Source organism: Antechinus flavipes, chromosome 2 (genome assembly GCF_016432865.1).
Source record: "Antechinus flavipes isolate AdamAnt ecotype Samford, QLD, Australia chromosome 2, AdamAnt_v2, whole genome shotgun sequence".
In the NCBI taxonomy this organism is placed as follows: domain Eukaryota; kingdom Metazoa; phylum Chordata; class Mammalia; order Dasyuromorphia; family Dasyuridae; genus Antechinus; species Antechinus flavipes.
Window position 1 is genome coordinate 194066900 of NC_067399.1, and position 20706 is coordinate 194087605.

Below are 20706 nucleotides of genomic sequence, written 5' to 3' on the forward strand. Positions count from 1 at the left end.
ATCTGCTGGAGAAAGAAATAGCAAACCACTCCAGTATTTTTGCCAAGAAAACTAAAAATTGAGTCAAGAAGGATCAGACATGATTGATCAACAACAACTTCTTTTTTTTTTCCTCTTTGTAATAAAATTTTCTGTCCTTACAAAAATGGTGGGGTTTAGTCCTGTATGCATCACAAAGGCCAACATTGCTTTTTGTCCTTTGGTGTACTAATAGAAAGAATTCTTGGTACAGGCAAAAATGCTGGTGCATTCAGCCAGTGAAATAGTCCTGTCCCCCTCTTGATCTGAAAATCAGATGAATTGTCTAATCAATTCTATCAACAAATAGTCTATTTTCTTGGAGCTTACAGTCTAAGAAGAAAAATTACTAAGATACAAAATAGAGCATGATTGGAACATAAATGATATTTTTTAAAGTGCTATGATAATTGTGAAAAGAAAAAAGATTATTTTTGCCTTGGAGAAGAAGATTCTTGGTGATTGTTCTTTTAGGATTAGTGGACTCGCTTAAAGCTAACCTCTTATTTACAAATATCTGTAGAACTTAAATTGTCTATTCAGCTATTATGTCTGAACTCCCAAGGACATCCCAGCAGTGATGAGGTACTCTTAGACAGAGATTTTATCAAGAATGCAGCCTGGAATTGTCTTAGAATAGTTTTATCACATATTCACCTGATTTAGAAAATTGACTCCTTGACACAAATATGATGGTATTAAGTATAAGATGCAAAATGCCTAATGGAAAGGAACAATTCTTCCTAAAGATCAGTGTACCAAAAGACACACATATGCCCACATCAGAATAGCTTCTGAGAGAGTTTACACAGTTTAAATTTCCCAGCATCCAGAGACTTACCTTAGAATGATCATTTCTGAGCCACTAAATCTGGTAAATTATGTATCCTATTTTTTCTGAATTTCAGGTCCTTGACCTTCCTTGGTAATTCTTCCACTGTAAACCAAACCCTCAACATGATATTTGCTCCTAATGTTCACCTTTATAGATAGACTGATAATGTCATAGATCTTAGGTTCCTTTCTTGCTGGATTTAGTACCAAGAGGGACAAACACTTCTCAACTATTGTTAGAGGCAAACACTTCCCAACTACTGTAGACCATGACCATTATTTTCCCTGGCACAATCTTTTCATTGTTGATATATCACACATCTAAGGATAACTTTGAACTGGCAAATGAAATTAGTCCTCTCAATTTTTTTTCTCACTTGTCTCTTCTGATATGATTTCACTTTTCTCTGATTAAAAGAATATGGAAATACATTTGGGTTAAAAACCATTTATTATCCTATCTAACCAAAGGAAATTAGATAGATCAATAAATAAACATAGATTTCTCTCCACACATAAAATGAGCAAATAGCTACATACAAACAGTACATGCATATATATGCATGTGTGTATGTATGGGCATACATACATAATTTATATGCTTTTTTTATTATTGTTGTTTGCATATTGTCTCTCTCCCTCCTTAGTCTATTTAGTCCTTAAAAGCAAAGGATGGTTTTTGTCTTTATATCCTCAACACTTCTCATAATGCCTAGAATATAGTAGGCACTTAATAAGTTCTTCCTAATCCACTGACTGATTGACTGAAACTAGGTGGCAATAAGGAGAGAAAACTCTATGGGGAACCAGGTATATTTATTCCTAATTTCATATAATAATCACATATATTCATATAAGGTTTTGAGTTATTCAATTTTCCTGACAACAAGTCTTTGAAGGTGATAATACAATAATCATAACTCCCACTTTATGGATGAAGAAATGAGACCCAAAGTAACTTAATGAAGGTTGCTTAGCAAGTAAGTGTGACAGGTGAGATTCAAATCCAGGTCTCATGCCTCCAAGACTATCACTGACTGAGTCTCAGAGTATAAGGGACATATTTCTTTCTTTTTTTATTAAAGCTTTTTATTTTACAGAGCTTATGCATGGGCAATTTTTCCAACATTGGCCCTTGAATAATCTTTTGTTCCAAATTGTTCCTCTCCTTCCCCTCACTCTCTCCCCTAGCTGGCAGGTAGTACAATGTGTGTTAGCTCCAATATATGTATACATATTTATACAGTTATCTGGTTGCACAAAAAACCCCATCAGATCAAGAAGGAAGAAAAAGAAAAAGGGAGGAAAAAAATACAAAGCAAATAACAATAGAAAGAGTGAGAATGCTATGTTGTGTTCCACACTCTGTTCCTATGATTCCCTCTCTGGGTATAGATGGTTCTCTTCATCACTGCACAAGTGGAACTGGTTTGAATCATCTCGATGCTGAAGAGAGCTACATACATCAGGATTGATCATCATATAGTCTTGTTGTTGAAGTGTGTAATGATCTCCTGGTTCTGCCCATTTCACTTTGCTTCAGTTCATGTAGGTATCTCCAAACCTCTCTGAAATCACCTTGCTGGTCGTTTCTTACAGAATAATAGTATTAGAATAAATTGTGGTATATGACAAATTTCTTTCTAAGAATGTGGACCCATATAAATTGAACATGCAGTTTTATACATAATTAAGTGCTTTTATTTATCTCAGAGGAAATATACATTTTAACAATTCAAATTAGCTCTACAAACTAGGATTATGACACTGACAGGAAGATTTGCAAGAAAAGCAAATACTATGATCTCAATCCAATAATCAACCCTGGCTTCAGATAAAATGACATTTTTAAAAATTTGTTTTTATTGCCTAAATAGAAATTTGTTTCACTTAAATAAGCTGACTCGGGATATAGCGTAAATAAATGAATTATTTTGATAATGACTCCACCAAACATCTTGCTTATTATATCCATCCACATATCTATTATTTAAGAAAAGCTGCTATATGATTACTTTTTTTTCTTTTAAAGGAGCCTACTTTTCTCCTGATTTGTAGACCTCTATTTTTTCTCATGAAAAATCTTCTTTTAACTAAACATATGCAATGAAAAGACTGGTCAATGAGGACACAGTCCCTGAAGCATGCACATATATCTATCTGATAACTCTCCAATAGTGAAACCAATTTCAGCCATGATGATTCAAGGTTAGTATCATGTAAAGATGAAAAGTTTTCTAATTGGTACTCAAAAAAGAAAGAAAAGAATTCATAGGGCCAGAAATCACAGAGAATCACATGGTCATACATTTTACCTACAAGCATGCTTAATCCCTTTTCTCTTTTAAACTTGAACCCACTGCTCCAAATCACTATTGATCAGAGAAATGCAAATTAAGACAACTCTGAGATACCACTACACACCTGTCAGATTGGCTAAGATGATAGGAAAAGATAATTAGAAATGTTGGAGGACATGTGGGAAAACTGGGACATTAATACATTGTTGATGGAGTTGTGAATGAATCCAACCATCCTGGAGAGCGATTTGGAACCATGCTCAAAAAGTTATCAAACTGTGCATACCCTTTGATCCAGCAGTGCTACTACTGGGCTTATACCCCAAAGAGATCTTAAAGGAGGGAAAAGGACCTGTATGTGCAAAAATGTTTGTAGCAGCCCTTTTTGTAATGGCTGGAAACCAGAAAATGAGTGGATACCCATCAATTAGAGAATGGCTGAATAAATTGTGGTATATGAATGTTATGGAATATTATTGTTCTGTAAGAAACAACCATCAGGATGATTTCAGAGAGGTTTGGAGAGATCTACATTAGCTGATGCTAAGAGAAATGAGCATTTCAGCTCATTTCTCACCAGGAGATCATTATACATGGCAACAAGAAGATTATATGATGATTAATTCTGATGGATGTGGCTCTCTTCACCAATGAGATGATTCAAACCAGTGCCACTTGTTCAGTGATGAAGAGAATCAGCTACACCCAGAGAGAGAACTATGGGAAATGAGTGTGGACCACAACATAGCATTCTCACTCTCTTTGTTATTGTTTGCTTACATTTTGTTTTCTTTCTCAGGTTTTTTTTTTCTTGATCTGATTTTTCTGTGCAGCAAGATAATTGTATAAATATGTATACATATATTGGATTTAACATATAATTTAACATATTTAACATGTATTGGACTACCTGTCAACTAGGGAAAGGGGTGGGGGAAGGAAGGGAAAGTTTGGAATAAAAGTTTTTTCAAGGGTCAATGTTGAAAAATTACCCATGCCTATGTTTTGTAAATAAAAAGCTTTAGGGATAGCTAAGTGGCACAGTGGATAAAATACCAACCCTGAAGTCAGGAGGACCTAAGTTCAAATTTGGCCTCAGACACTTAACACTTCTTAGCTGTGTGACTCTGGGCAAGTCACTTAACCGCAATTGCCTCAGCAAAAAATAAATAAATATGCAAGCAAGCAAATAAATAAAGTAAAAATAAATAGCTTTAATCAAATAAATAAATTTAAAAAAAAAACTTGAACCCACTTGACCCACATACTTTGTATATAAAAACTTATGGTGGTACTTTGGATTAAAAAACTGGGACTGGGTGGAGAAGCAGCCAGCCTGGGCCTTGAATAAAGATATACCTGGGTGTGCATTAAATTTAGATTCACTTTCCTAACCATCCTTAATAAAGAAGCAGAGAGCAAAATCCAAACTTCCCGAGAATCCTACCAGGAAGGGACACTGATCTGCTCTAGGAGCTGTACATGGCTGAGGAAGTTCAGATTGCCCACTAGGGTGTAGCACAGGGGAAAGAAGGCTGATTTTAGAATCAGGATCTGAGCTCAGAATACCTTTCTCAGTCTGGAAGATTCCAGGAGGCCTCTAATAAGACAGAAGCTGACCAGAACCAAGCATCATGGCAGCAGGATCCCTCTTCAGAGCTCTGATATCAGCTAACCGGGTGGCTAAGTCCTTAAAGGGGTCCCAGCCCCTGAGGCTTCTAGATGCCTCATGCTATCTGCCCAAGATGAACTGAGCCTCTCGGTAGGAGTTTGAATGACCTCACATCCCCGGAGCAGCCTTCTTTGACAATGATCTCTGCAGTGACCAGAATGACCACACACTGCCCAGGGCTTCAGACTTTGCTGAGTATGTTGGCAAGCTGGGAGTGGGGAACAGCACCCCTGTGGTGGTGTATGATGCCAGTGATCAGAGTCTCTTTTCTGCCCCCCGCCCCAGTGTAGTGGATGTTCAGGGCCTTTGGGCATGATACTGTCTCACTTCTGGATGGAGGGTTAAGGAACTGGAAGTGAGAGGGGTACCCCCTGAGCTCTGGCAAGGCCCACCCAATTCAAGCAGAGTTCCACGCCACCCTCAACCCCTTGTTTGTGAAGATCTATGAAGACATGAAAGATAACACTGAATCACTCAATTCCAGGTTGTAGATGCTCGTGTTGAAGAGCGCATCAAGGATTTGGAGCCAGAACCCAGATGCTCCCTGACCATCCCCTTCCTCTACTTCCTGACTGAAAAAGGCCTGCAGAAAAACTCTGAAGCCATCCAAAGAGTGTTCCAGGAGAAGAAGGTGGACCTTGGCGTCAACCTGTGGTTCAGGTGTCCCTGCCTGCCATGTAGCCCTGGGTGCTTATCTCTGTCGCAAACGTGATGTGGCCATCTGTGACAGAGCCTGGTTGGAGTGGTACATATGGGCCCGGCCTGAGGATGTCAGAGGGCAGAGGCAAAAACTCTCTGAGCCAGGAACAAGCAGGGGCCTTCCCTGCTCTCCAGTCACCAGCCTTTACCACCCCAGAATGGGGAATAGCCCCACCAAACAGTTTTCTTACATCTTTTTTAAACACAGTGGCCAATTTTTTTTTTTTAATTTCTCAAGGTGTGGTCTGCATGGCACACACATTCCCTGTCTCCCTCCCTCTAGGAGGCCATTGAAACATTCTGATTCTGAGGCAAATGCTATCTGTCGAAAGGGGGAATAGAGGATACTTTTTGACAATGGTGAAGAGATCTGTTTTGTTGATTAAAGTGGGGAATAGAGGAAAAAGGGGATCCCAAATATGGCCCTCTAAAATTTAGTCTGTTGATCACCAGACCTACTTCCTTCTATCTTTTTGTCAATAAATATGAAACATTTAATTTTTCTTAAAAGAAAAAAAAAAGAACTGGAACTGAAGTAGGGAAGAATTAAATTTAAGTCCCACCTTAGACACGGACTCGCTTTATGACCCTGGACAAATCACTTAATCTCTGATTATATCAGTTTCCTCAGCTATAAAATGGGGATAAGGTTTTTTTTTATATTTTTTGAATTGACTTTTTTTATTAAAGGTATTTATTTCAAAATACATGCAAAGATAATTTTTAACATTCACCCTTGCAAAACGTTGTGTTCCAAATTTTTTCCCTCTCTTTCCTCCACTGCCTCCCCTAGATGGCAAGTAATCCAATATGTTAAACATGTTCAATTCTTCTATACATATTTCCACAATTATCATGCTGCACAAAAAAAATATCAAAAAGAAAAAAAATTAAAACGTAAAGTAGTCCTCATAGTCCTTTCTTTGGATGCAGATGGCTCTCTTCATCACAAGACATTGGAACTGGCCTGAATCACCTCATTATTGAAAAGAAATATGTCCATCAGAATTGATCATCATATAATCTTTCTGTTGCTGTGAACAATGTTCTCCTGGTTCTATTCACTTCACTTGGCATTAGGTCAGGTACTTCTCTCCAGGCCTTTCTTAAATCATCCTGCTGGTCGTTTCTCATAGAACAACAATATCCAGTAACATTCATATACCATAACTTATTCAGCCATTCTCCACTTGATGGCATCTACTCAGTTTCCAGTTTCTCACCATGACAAAAAGGACTACTACAAATATTTTTGCACACATACATCCTTTTTCCCTTTTTTATTATCTTTTTAGAATACAAACTCAGGAGAGACACTTCTGGGTCAAAAGGTATGCACAGTTTGGGAGCCCTTTGGGCAGAGTTCTAAATTGCTCTCCAGAATGGTTGGATCAGTTCACAACTCCACCAACAATGTATTAGTATCCCAATTTTCCCACATCTCCTCCAATATTCATCATTGTCTTTTCCTTTCATCTTAGACAACTTGAGATATGTGTAGTGGTAAAAATAGGGACACTACTAGCATCTGCCTCATTGGGTTGTTGCAAGGTTCAAATCTTTGTAAGAGTACTTACTATGGTGTCTGGAACAGACAAACTGCTATATAAATTATTATGTCTTCTTCCCATTCCTCCTAATTTGGGAAATTTTTTGGTAACTATTGTTCTTTCTATAGGTTCTTCATAGATAGAAGCTAATTAATATCACCTGATGCTTTGATATGATGAGTCACAAAATAGGACTTCAAGAGAAACAATATTACAAGCCACAATCCCACAGGATAATCTCTAGATTCTTAAAGAGAAAAGTAACATTCTCTGCTCTGGGAACATCATCTGCCACTGCAATGCAAATTGAGCAAGGATTCATTCCCAAAGTAGGTTTGACATATGTGTGTCTATCTATATATATCTATAGTTTTTTAAACATTATTAATTTTTAGCATTTTAAAAATTTATGAGTACCAAATTCTCTTTCTCACACTTCCCACAACCACTGAGAAGACAAGCAATATATCAATTATACATATAAAAACACACAAGACATATTTTCATATCAACCATATCCACAATAAAAAATTTTAAAAAATTAAGTGGAAAAACTACACTTCACCTTATACTCAGAGTTTATCAGTTCTTTCTTTAGAGGTAGAAAGCATTTTTCGATGCAGCCTTTGGAATTTTCTTGGATAATTATATTGATCAGAGTACCCAAGTTTTTCACAGTTTATCATCATTACAATATCATTGTTACTGTATACAATGATCACCTGGTTCTACTCATTTCACATCAGTTCATCAGGTCTTCCCAAGTTTTTCTGAAACCATATCCTTCATTATTTCTCATAAAACAATAGTACTCCATCCCTATTATATTCCACAAGTTATTTGGCCATTGCCTAGGTGATGGGCATACTCTCAATTTCTAATCCTTTGTCCCACAAAAATAACTTTTCTAAATCTTTTTGTACATGTATGTCTTTTTTCTTTAATTTCTTTCATGTGGAGACTTAATGGCATTGCTGGATCAAAGGGTATGCAAAGTTTTATAGAACTTTGGGCATAGTTCCAAGTTGATCTCAGAATGGTTGGACTAATTCACTACTCCATCACCAATTCATTAGTGTATCAATTTTCCTTCATCTCTTTGACATCTGTCATTTTTTAATAAGTTTGGGTTGTTTTAAAATGCATTTCTCCAATTAAGAGTGATTAGAGCATTTTATATTACTGTACATAGCTTTGAAATATTCTGAAAACTGCCTATTCATACCCCCTGACATTTTATCACTTGGGAAATAGCTTGTATTTTTTTTTATGTAAAATTGGCTCTGTTCCCTATATATTTGAGAAAAGAGGTCTTTATCAGAGACCTCGCTGATAAAATTTTTATAAAATTTTTGCTACTAATAACTGTACTACTCTTTATCAAAACATACATTCACATATTATCTCTTTATACTTTTGCTTTCTCAGAGATTGTGATTACTATTCCTGCTTTTTTTTACTTCAGTTAAAGTATAATGGATTCTGCTCTTTCTCCTTATTTTGACTCTGTATGTATATATATATATATATAATATATATATATATATATATATATATGTCTTTCTGTTTCAAGGATATCTTTTGCAAATAAAATATTGTTGGAATCTGGTTTCTATTCTATTTTTCTATCTACTTTCATTTAATGAGAGTTCATTTCATTCGTATTCATATTTACAATTACTAACTGCATTTCCCTCTATCATTTCCTCTATCTTCTGTTTATTCATCACTTTCTGTTTAATTCTTTCCTCAAGGATCTTTTGCTTCTGAGCATTGGTTCTCTCCTATCTATCACCTTTTTTTTTCTTTTTTTCCTTCTCTCTCCTATTAATCTGTTGGGTTAAATAGATTTCTTTACCCAATTAAGAGTGTGTATGTGTGTGTATATATACACACACAGTGTGATTGTGATTGTTGTTATTATCATTCTGGTGATACTAAAGTTCAAGTATTGCCTATCACACCCACATCTTCCCCTCAATTGTAAAAGTTCTTTTCTTCATAAAAGAATTTTATGTGAAAATTTCCCCTTCTATGTTTTCTTTTTCCCTTCTTCCAATGAATCCCTCTTTCTCACCTCTGCATTTTTTAGATCATCCCAACATAACTGACTCACACCCATATCCTCTGATTCTTTATAACTGCCCTAATAATGATATAGTTCTTAGGAATTGCAAGTATCATTGCCGTATAGGAATTTAAACAATTTAACTTTATTGACTCTTTTTATGTTACTCTTTCATCTTTACCTTTTTATGCTTCTCTTCAGTATTGTGTTTGAAGTCAAAATTTCTATTCTATTCTCTAGTCTTTTCATCAGGAATATCTGGGAGTCCTCTACATTTCATTAAATATCCATTTTCCCCTGAAGGATTATATTCAGTTTTGCTGGATAGGTGATTTTTTGTTGTAATCCTAGATCCTTTATCCTCCAGAATATCATTTTCCAAGTCTCTGCTTCTTTAATGTAAAAATCATGAAATTTTGTGTGATCCTCACTGTGGCTCCATGATATTTTAATTATTTCCTTTTGACTGATTGTAGCATATTCTTTTCCTTGACCTAGGAGTTCTAAAATTTAGCCATAATATTTTTGGTATCTCCTTCCTAAAATAATCAGTGTATTCTTTCAATTTCTTTTTTATATTCTTAATCTAAGATATTGGGACACTTTTCCTATACTATTTCTTGATATATGATTCATATATTTTATAAATCATGGCTTTCAGGTAGTTCAATAATTATTAAATCATTTCCCTTTGGGTTTTTTCCAGTAAGAATTCACATTCTTCTGTTTTTATTTTGTTTTATTTTTTTCTTGATGTTTCATGGAATCATTAGCTTTCTTTTGTCCAATCCTAATTCTAGAAAATCATATTCTTCAGTGAGCTTTTGTACCTCTTTTTCATTTGATCAATTCTCCTTTTTAAGAACTTTTTCTTCCATTTGGATAATTCTACTTTTTAAGTTATTTTTTTCAGTGAATTTTTATATCTCTTTTTTTTTTGTTTATTCTGCTTTTTGTGTCTTTTTTGCCATTAAGCCAATTCTGCTTCTTACAGGCTTTGATTTTTGTTTTTGTTGCTGAGGCAATTGAGGTTAAGTGACTTGCTTTGGGTCACACAGCCAGTAAGTGTTAAGTGTCTGAGGGCAGATTTGAACTCAGGTCTTCCTGACTCCGGGGCTGATACTCTATCCACTGTACCAACTAGCTGCCTCACAGTTATTTTCTTTAGCACTTTTGGTGTTTTTTCTGCTTACCTATTAATTCTCTTTTCAAAAACTTCTTGGATAATTCCCATTTCTTTTTCTATTTTCTTCTACTATGCCTTTCTCCATCTTTAGTTCTTATAGGATTTCTTTTGGGCTTGATTCCCAGTTAACTTTTTTTCTTTGAGACTGGTTATTACTGTTTCAATATTGTAGTCTTTTCTTTTGACTGTCCTGGTCTTCCTTGCCACTGTATCAAGTTTTTATGATCAAGTTCTTTGTTGTTGCTGTTGTTTGCTTATTTTCCAGCTTATTGCTTGATGCTTAACTTTATGTTAAAATAAGAATCTACTCATCTGAGTCCAGAGATATACTGTTTTAAGTTTCATGCTTTTTTGTGCTACTATTTTCAGAACTAGTTCTGGAGGTTTGCAAGTTTGTGGTACTTCCAAGGTGATGGTATCTGGGGAGAGTTATGGTCACCATTCTCCTGGTCTGTATTCTGTCTGTTTTCAGGAAGAAACTCTAGTCCCCTGCAGCCTATACTATATCTCCTCTTAGCCTTTGAATTCTAAGTTTCTTACTATCCTCTGACCTTCTGTTCCCTTGTAACAGGAATGCAAATGCTCCTCTCTGCCCTAAAACTGTGACCATGGTCCCTCCTCCTTAATGTTCTTCTTCCACATAGCATTGTGACCCAGAACTGAATATTGGGCATAGAGCTGCTAGTCAGTACCAGCTGTACCCAGTGCCAAGAAAGAGCCTTCTGCAATCTCTTTCTGACCTGTTGTACAACCTTCTTATTACCTCTGAGTTGAGAGCTCCTGAAGCTGCTGCTACTAGTTTTATTCCTGCTGCTGCTACAGCTGTCTTGGCTGCCTCCAAAATCCACTGGTACTGCCACTGAATGCATTTTGGGCTGGCTCCCACCCTATGTCACAGACATCTTCTGCTGACCTCAAGTTGTCTTAGAATGAAAAATGAATCACCCTGTTTTTTGTTGGATCTGCCAGTCCACAATTTGATTTGAAGCATTATTTTGAAGTTTTTTTGGAGTGGAATGTTGAGAGAGTTTGACAGAGTTGCTTCCTCTAATATGCCACCTTGGCTCTGCCTTAAATATTCTTTCAGTTAAAAATTAGAATTTGTACTTTAGAAGTCCAACTTAACCTAAGAAATGGATTTTCTTCTAAGGATGTTTACATCCTTAACAATGTACTGATTGAGTATCTCTACTAACAGGAAAGTTTCTATCTCATAAGCAAATCATTTTTTAACTGCTTCAGTTATTAAGATGTTATATATTATATTAAGCTGAAATCTGCTTTACTATAACCTCTACTCACTGATCTAACTTGTGTCCAATAATAATTCTTATCCATTTTGTATTTGACATCCCTTCAGAATTTGAAGACAATAATCATGTTCCCTCTATTTTTCTTGTTAAATATCTTTGATTTCTTCAACTGATCTTTGTATGATATGTTTTTAATTCCTTAAATATATTATTTCCTCTACTCTGGATGTATTCCACTTAAGCGTTGATTATTCTAAGATATTGTGCCTAGAACTTAACATAATAATAACACATGGTCTCACTAGAATAGAGGAGTCTCTCCCCATTCCAATGCATATATCTTTCAGCCACGACAGTGATTTTACTAAAGCATAAGTACTTCCATCTTGTCTCTATTTATTCAATAAACTTAAGTGGCTCCCAATTGCCTCCAATATCAAATATAAAATTGTCTATTTATTATTCAAAGTCCTTTGTACTCTAGCCCTTTTCTACCTTTCCAGTCTTCTTATTTCTTACCCCCTATCATGTACTTTTCAATCCAATGACACTGATCTCTTGACTATTCCAAAAACAACACATATAATCTCTTGATATAATAATAAAATATATTATATTTTAACTTAATAAAATGTGGTGTGATATGCATAGCAAACAGGGTTAAGGGATTTGCCCAAGGTTATACTATTAGGAAGTATCTGAGGCCCGATTTGAACTCATGAAAATTATTCTTCCTGATTCCAAGCCCAGTGTGCTAACCACTCTATTACCTAATTGCCTACATAAATAATATCATATTCCAAAATTAAGTCAGTATAGGACCTGAAGGGGATTCCTACATATGGATTAGTGGCTACCATTTCTATTTGAATTTGATACCTCAGCAACATATTCTACACTATTATGCATTATGCTACACTATATAAAATATATACCATATGCTATATAAAATATCTACTTCTTGGTCCATTAAAGGCTAAGATCAAATAGAAATCAAGTCTTGATGATTTTTCTCTAAGGATCTCACTCTTTTCACATTTCATGTTCCCAGTATTAAACATCTGGCATCTCATGGTGTGGTACCTGGAAGGGACTTTGTGTTTGCTGAAAGATAATTACAAGATGGTGACGTGAAAGTAGAAGCTTTCATTCTGAGCCACTTTTCCCAAGCTGTTTTCTCCTAATCACTCTCATAGAGTTACTTGCCCTAGTTGCCTAAGGATATCCAGGAACAGTGATCTGTGCTACATCTTTCTGCCTAAACATCACCACCTGGTTTTAACAAGTTTTATACTACATCTTAAAGAAATCCACTGAAGGTGACATATGAACCCGTTTTTAGCTTGTTCTTACTAATTTTTACCAACCTGTACTAACTGCTGCTATCCCTGAAATAGATAGATAGGTGATAGAGAGACTTATATATAAAACATGTGTACATATATTATCTATAATATACCCATACAAATATATTTGATGTCTGTTTATGTCTCTGTGTATGCATAAAATCCCATATTATAAGTAACTATCTCTTCTGACTTGAAGAATCAAGTTGGCCTACTTTCTCACCCCATAGCCTGTGCTTGATATAATTTATTTCCCTTTTATCTGATTTATGTAACTATATAATAATAATAATATAATAATTATAAAGTAAATACAGACTGTTCTCCATTCATTCATGAGTGTCCAATTCATCATCACCTCATGGACCATAGCTGCCAATACTCTCCATGGTGAGGATACTGGAATAGTTTGCCATTTCCTACTCTATTGAATAAAGGCAAACAGGTTAAGTGGCTTGCCTGGAATCGTATGAATTTGAACACAGGTCTTCCTGACTCTAGTTGCAGGGCTCTATCCACTTAACCACTCAGCTGCCTCAATTTGGGGACAGTATAAAACTAATGACAGGAAAAACCTCCTGTAGAAGGTAACAATAAATATCTAGGAACAACAAGTAGGTCAGCTTGACTGGAACATAAGAGTATATAAGAGGGAATAATGTGTAATCAACCTTGGGAGATAGGCTGAAGCCCAGATAATAATAATAATAATAGAAAGTATATAGCACTTAATATGTGCCAGATATTGTACTAAGTGCTTTAAAATTATTATTGCATTTAACTCACAGCAATTCTGTTAAATAGGTGCTGTTATTATCCTCATTTTACAAATGTATAAAAAAACAAATGTAGAGGAAACTGAAGCAAACAGTAGGTACAATAGGTAAGTGATTTGCTCAGTATTACATAGCTAGTAAGTTCCTGAGACTGGATTTGAATTCAGATTTTTCCTGACTCTTGGTCCTGTGCACTACTTACTGAGCAACCTAGCTGCCCCTGATAAAATAGCATTTTATAACATATGTTGAAGCAATTCTCTTTTTTTCCCCCAAAGGCAACATTGAAATACTCAGTCTTCTTATTTAGGGGACTAACATACTCAGTCTGTGCTTTATTTATATCATGTGATTCCCCTCAAAAAACAAGAACAACTACATAAAAATAGGATAAAAATTTTATTCACATATAAGATTAAGTAATTTTCACTCACAGAGATTAAGGGACTTTCCTAAGAAATCTTCAATTCCAACCACAATCTTCTGATTCCAAATCCTCTCTCTTTTCAGCTCAGCATGTCTGTAAGTCAGAAATGTAGAACTCATAATCTACTCAGCAGCAGCACAGACTTTCTTTTCTTCAGAAAAGGGAAGAGACCTTTAAAACCATACTGCCACTGACTCATTCAGAGATGGGGAGACAGAGTGGGAGCAGAGTGGCACTTATTTCTACTAAGGGAGAAAACATTCCTGTAAGTGTACTGCATCCAAAATGAAGGCTTAAGAGTTTGTCCCCAGATGGTTTCCCTGAAAATAGGACAGGAAAGAACCAGAAGTATTATAAAGTCATTTGTTAGGCAGACATGGGGCATATCTATACTCTCTGCTCCTGGGGAAACTGAGGCTGGTGGATCTCTTGAACTTGGGAGTCCTAAGCTCAGTGGACTAAGTCAATAATGTTTTTAGACTGTTTTGTAATTAATATGAAGAAATGGAAGGTTGCTGAAAGGAGGGCAAGTTACTTAACATAAAGGGTAAACAAAAAAATATGCATTATGTTAGATCACAGCACTCAACATAGAACAAAAATAAAAACAACATACTCTCCTCTTTTTCAAACTTCCTTGTTTTTGTTAATGACATAACTATCTTTCCAATTACCCAAATTTGTAATCTTGGCATTGTTATCACATGTCCAATCATTTGCCAAATCTTCTCATTTCTACTTCCATCACATTTCACTACCTTCTTCCACTTGCATAATTCCACTTTAGCTCAGATTCACATCACCTCTTGCCTGGATTATTGGAATGGTCTTTTAATTTGTCTCTCTGTCTCAAGTTTCTCCACCCTTCACACTATTGAAAAGGTAATTTCTCTTAAGGATAAAACCAACTATGAGACTCCCCTTCTCAATCAATTCCAATGGCTTCCTATTGTCTCTAGAATAAACTGTTAAAAATGTTTAATTTTTAAAGTCCTATACAGCTAGTCTCTAATCTATCCTCACCAGCTCACTAGACATGAATGTTCTGTGATCCAAATACAATGACTTTTTTTTCCTCCTTAAATAGGACATGTCCTCTAGCATCCAGTTATATTGGTCTATTTGCAGTTCCTTAATTGTCATACCCCATTTCCAATTGTTAACACCCAAAAGTTCCTTCTTCTAGTTGTTCCCCCAAGCCTTAAATGCTCTGTTCCTGGTCTTTCTCACTCGTATTCCATTTTCTACAGAAGTCCTTTCTGAGCCTCTGACTGTTAGTGCCTTCTCCCTTTGAAATATACATTGCTTCTATTTTTATATATGGCTTGTGTGTACACAGTTATTCCATATTGTCTCCTCAATTAGAAATGATCTCCTTACTGGAAATTGAGTGGATGCTCATCATTGGGAAATGTAATGGAGTATTATTGTTTTGCAAGAAATGATGAGCAGTCTAATTTCAGAAAAGCCTGGCAGGACTTACATGAACTAAAGCTAAGTGAAGTGAGCAAGACCAAAACATTATATATAATAACAAGATTATGTGATAGTCAACTATGATAGGCTGGGTTCTTTTCAACAATTAGATGATTCAAGGCAATTCCAATAGATTTGATGGAAAGTTCTATTTGCATCCTTTTTTGTTGTTTGGGTTTTTTTTTTCTTTCTCCTGATTTTTTCCTTTTGATTTGATTTTTCTTATGCAGCATGACAAATAAGGAAATATATTTAGAAAAACTTCACATGTTTAACCTATATCAAATTGCTTGCTGCCTTGGGAAGGGGGCAGGGAGAATGGGAGAAAAATTTGAAACACAAGATTTTGCAAAGGTGAATGTTGAAAACTATCTTTGCATGTATTTGGAAAAATAGAATACTATTTTTTCAAAAGAAAAAGAGATAAGATCCTTGAGACCAACGTCTGTTTTTGTTGTTTTTAACCAGTTTTCATTGATTCATTGCAGAAACTTGCACAAAAGAAGAAGTTAATTAATGCTTGTGAACAAACTGACTGACTTCAGGATGACATAAAGATATTATAAATTACAAAGACTTTTTAAGGCTAGAAATAATTATGCCAGACTATATAACAAAAATTGCTACAGCAATTCCTATAGCAAAAGTTGTTCATATATCAGATATTTTGTGGAATACACTAACATTGGCATCATTAGTTTTGATCAATCCCTAGCAATACAAAATTAGAGGCTTAGTGAATTCAACCAATCATTAAGATTTTTCTTCACATTTATTTATCTAAAAATTGGGGGCTGAAATGGTTTGTTTCAACTATAGGTAAATATGGTACTAAGTAGAGCACAATGGGGAAAAGGCAACATTCAAATTGTTGGAAGAAAATCTGAAGACAGTGAAATCATTTTCGGCAGTGGAGGAGATCATGGAAGTCATCTTGGAGAAGGTGGCATCTGAGTTGCGCCTCAAAGGGAGAGGAGTATTTCATCCAATAGACCTGAGAGAATATTTTAGGCAGGGGGAACAATTTGTGAATACCTAGAGTGTCTATAGTGGTCAAAGCATGCAGCAATTTGGGGAAACAGCTGGTGAGGCAATTTAGCAGGAACATACAATGTGCAAAGGGGAATAAAATGAAATAAGAATGAAAAAATAAAATGAAACCTGACTGTGGGAGATTTAACTGTGAGGCTGAAGAGTTTTTACTGTATCCTTTGAGCCACAGGAAACTGCTGAATGTTTTTGAACAAGGGAGTGACATCATCAGAACTGAGCATTAAGAAGTACTTTGTTTGGTAGACATCGGGAGTAGAAAGGTTAGAGACAGAGAGATCAGTCAGTAGACTTTTACAGTGGTCGAGGTGAGAGGTTTTTGAAATGTTTACATTAATTTCCTTTGTACAGTTAGTGCTGCAATTACACAAATCACTGGCTGCAACTACAAAGTACATTTACTGAATTTTACAATTTGGTGACAAGGGCCTGAAGGATTGTAGCTGTCATACAGGAAGTTAAAGAGACTACTTTCCAGCTAGTCCCTATAATCCTAGATTTAGAACTGGAAGGCACCTGAGAACTCATCTAGTCCAACTTCCTTATTTTGCAAAATAAGAAACTGATCCAAAATGAGGAAAAGTAGCTTATATAATGTCACACCAAAGAAGGATTCAAGCCCAAGTTCTGTGATTCCAAATCAAGAGTTTTTTTAGCTAAATCATAGTCAATTAAATAAAAGCATATATTAAGAATTTACTATATTCCAGATACTGTACTGGGTTCTGGGATACAAAGATAATGAATGAAACAATATCTACTCCCATGAAGCTTACATTCTAATGAAAAAGACAAATACTTAAATAAGGGAATCAATCACATGGTTATATATGTGTTTAAGGCAAATCATTTTGGAAGCAGAATATATGATAAAATATAAAATCCATAAGATATTGGACTTCCCTCTTCCTATACATGTCCTAACATGGAAAAACAGCAACTCCATCTTCCCCACTGCTTTGTTCAGCTACTGGCAGTGTCTGCATTGTCAGAAGTTCAGGACAAGATGAAGTAATTGTTCCACATGAATCCCAGCAAAGGCATAACAGCACACCTGGGAAAGCTTTTTAAGTAGCTCAGAAATGGAGTGGAGAAAGACCAGGAGCTGAGCATTTTTGTTAACCACATTCACTTTCTAAGCCTGAACCCACTTTACCCTTGATTCTACTTGAAGGGGTTTGTCAAAGACTTTTGGAAGCATATTTTGCACCAGCTTTCAGTATATTCATTAAAATCTTATAAAAAAAACTAATTGACTAAATGTATTTTGGTAAAGGATTAAGTCAATGGTGTGAGAGAAAGTAAACCCCAATCCCACAGAAATACTCTTTGACCTTTGAGAGGAGATATGTACACTATGTTAATCTGGAAATCTGACTTGTCTGAGAAAATGGGAGCTGGGGCATCTACATCCATATGCACAAGAGACAAAAATATCTTAGTTTAGAAGAAAAAAGGAAAGTTTGGGAGGAAAGATAATTCCCTTTGATTCTAAGTCCTCAGCACTTTCCTCTGTATTGGCTTCTTTCATGTTTAATTTGAATACATAACAGACCATTCTCAAAAAGAAAAAATTCAAGCTTTGTAAATTTCCTCCATATTTTGTTAGGTTGTATAAAAGGGCAGCCTTTGAACTTATTGACACTATACATCAGGTGATTTTTTAAGTTTAGGCAAGCAAAAAAATACTGCAGTGGTGTGATTTAATCATTTTTCTGCCTGCAATTAACCCCAATCTGTTTTTTAAAGAAACAACATGAACTATTAACAAGGGACATTACTAGTCCACTCCATAAAGGCAAAGCAATCTTCAGATGGAAATGATGCTGGATTAGATGACAACAAGCATATTTAAGAGTCAGTCTTAACTGAGACCTATCCATTTCTTTCAATATTCCAAAGCAAAGTGGAAAAGGGCTTCTTTGATCTTAAGAATAGTTATTGAGGATTCCCCCTTCCCCCTTAATTAGTTTTACAATGGTGAATCAATTAATTTCAACTTCATTCTTGTTAAGATGGTTGTTGGAAGATACTAGAGTAAGCTGGTCACCTAAGTGATGCAGTGGGCAGGGTACTGAATCTGAAGTCAAGAAGACTCATCTTCCTGAGTTCAAATCTTGCCTAAGACACTTACTAGCTATGAAAATCACTTCACTCTGTCTCCTGGAGAAGGAAATGGCAAACCATGTCAGTATCTGCCAAGAAAACCCCAAATGAGACACATTTAAAATAACTGAACAGCAAAAAACAAAGCAAACATGGGTTGTTTTTAATATATATTTATCAAAAGACATACATAAGATATACAGAGTTGTAATGTTCTCTTCTCTAAATTATATTGTTCTCTGTGAGCAGGTTTCTTGGGAGGCTTCTGGTAGCAGCCTTCATTTCAGTTCAATGTAATAATCACGTCAAATGCAGCCAGCTGTTAAAGTCCAAATCCTTTATTATCTCCTTCAAAATAATCCGGTTAGTTTTCTTAGAAGCCTATCTCTCTGCTTGGTTCCAAGAGCTCTTGCTGCTAGTCCTTTATCTCTTCTAGATCCCTTTGAATGCAACATCTCCAGCCAGCACAAAGGTGGAAAATGGAATAAATCTTGACTCCTCCGAGAGTGGGATTGTGAACTTCTCCTCTCGTGGGCTTGTCCTTCTAGCTTGTGAATCTCCTGGACTGAATCCTGACTTGTGAATCTCCCAGAGTGTCTGTCAATTCCAGTGACTTAGCACCTTGTAAGAATCATAACATCTCCCACTTTCTTTTGAACTTAGGTGGTCATGACCTCCCTGACTTCTCAAGGAGGTGAGAATCCCAAAAAAAGAAGGTGATCACGCCTTCCCTGACTGCTCAAAAAAGGAGTGTAAACACCATAAAAAGAAGGTGGTCATGCCCTCCCTGACATCTCAGGAAGGGAGATGAAAATGCCAAAGGAAATGGGAAGTCAAATCAGATTAGCAGGTTTCTGAAGGGGCTCACTTGAAACAGGTACACATAAATCCATCAATATGGGAGGTATTACACATAATTACATAAATTACATAAGCACATAGCAACATAACACAGGCTAATAGTGATGTAACAAATAACATGAATCAACATGAGGAATTATACATGTCCATAAGTCCTAGAAATAGTACAAAAGGAATCTATTGTCCATTAGTTCATGTGCCAGGAATCCAATAATTCCTGCAAGCTTTGAAGTCCTGCAATAATCTCATCTTGTGGTGTTAGGAAATCCAATGATTCCTGCTGGTTTTAAAGTTCTTTAACAGTCTCATTATCAGTCATGCTCTTTCAGTGTCAGATGTTTTTTAGATCTTCTTTGTATTGAGGTTTTTCTCCTTTTCTGTCTCTCTCCAGGTACTCATTCCCACCTATCCATTTCCTTCTCCATCTATGGGAATATAAGTAAACCCTTTCTCCCAAGCAGTTAACCTATCTAGTCCCTTCTATTTACCACTTTCTAACTCTCTCCTCATCATCTGGCAATTACATTGGAACTGTTTGCACTGGACACTGCCCTGTTGATTTAAAAAGCCTGTATTCTCCCCAATTGTAATCCCTTTCTGCTATATGATTGCTTTTTGGATGACTGATCATGTAATCCCTTTCTGCCATATGATTGCTTTTTGGCTGATTGATCACATCAGAGTATTGACTAATACTCTTTGGGTGTAAACTCAGCTGCCATCATGCCCCACCTGTCTTTTGTATGATATCTTGGGACTGGGCCCTGCCTCTCATTTCCCTAGGTCAATCTACAGTCTGAAGCCCAGTGGACGCCTCAGTTGCATTTTGGACATGGGGTTTTGGGTTTTCTCTCACCCTGTCTTCTCACTCTATCTCCATATCTACAATGAGCTCTCAAATGTCCAATCTTTCCCTGGACTGAAAGCATCTGTCTTTCTAAAGACTGAAAACTTTGATGAGTTTCTCTAAAAGTCCCTTGCCAAGAGGGACCCTGTCTTCCTATGTTCATTATAGTCTAGGTATAATAAACATTTGTGCCCACTGTGGCACAGCGTCTTATGATCTCCTCTAAAGGAGCATCTT

At 36.0% G+C, this 20706-nt stretch overlaps 1 pseudogene; it reads left to right on the forward strand.

The window, feature by feature from the left end:
• The first annotated feature begins 4733 nt into the window (after positions 1-4733).
• Positions 4734-11190, forward strand: LOC127546517 (3-mercaptopyruvate sulfurtransferase-like; annotated as a pseudogene).
• The last annotated feature ends 9516 nt before the right edge of the window (positions 11191-20706 follow it).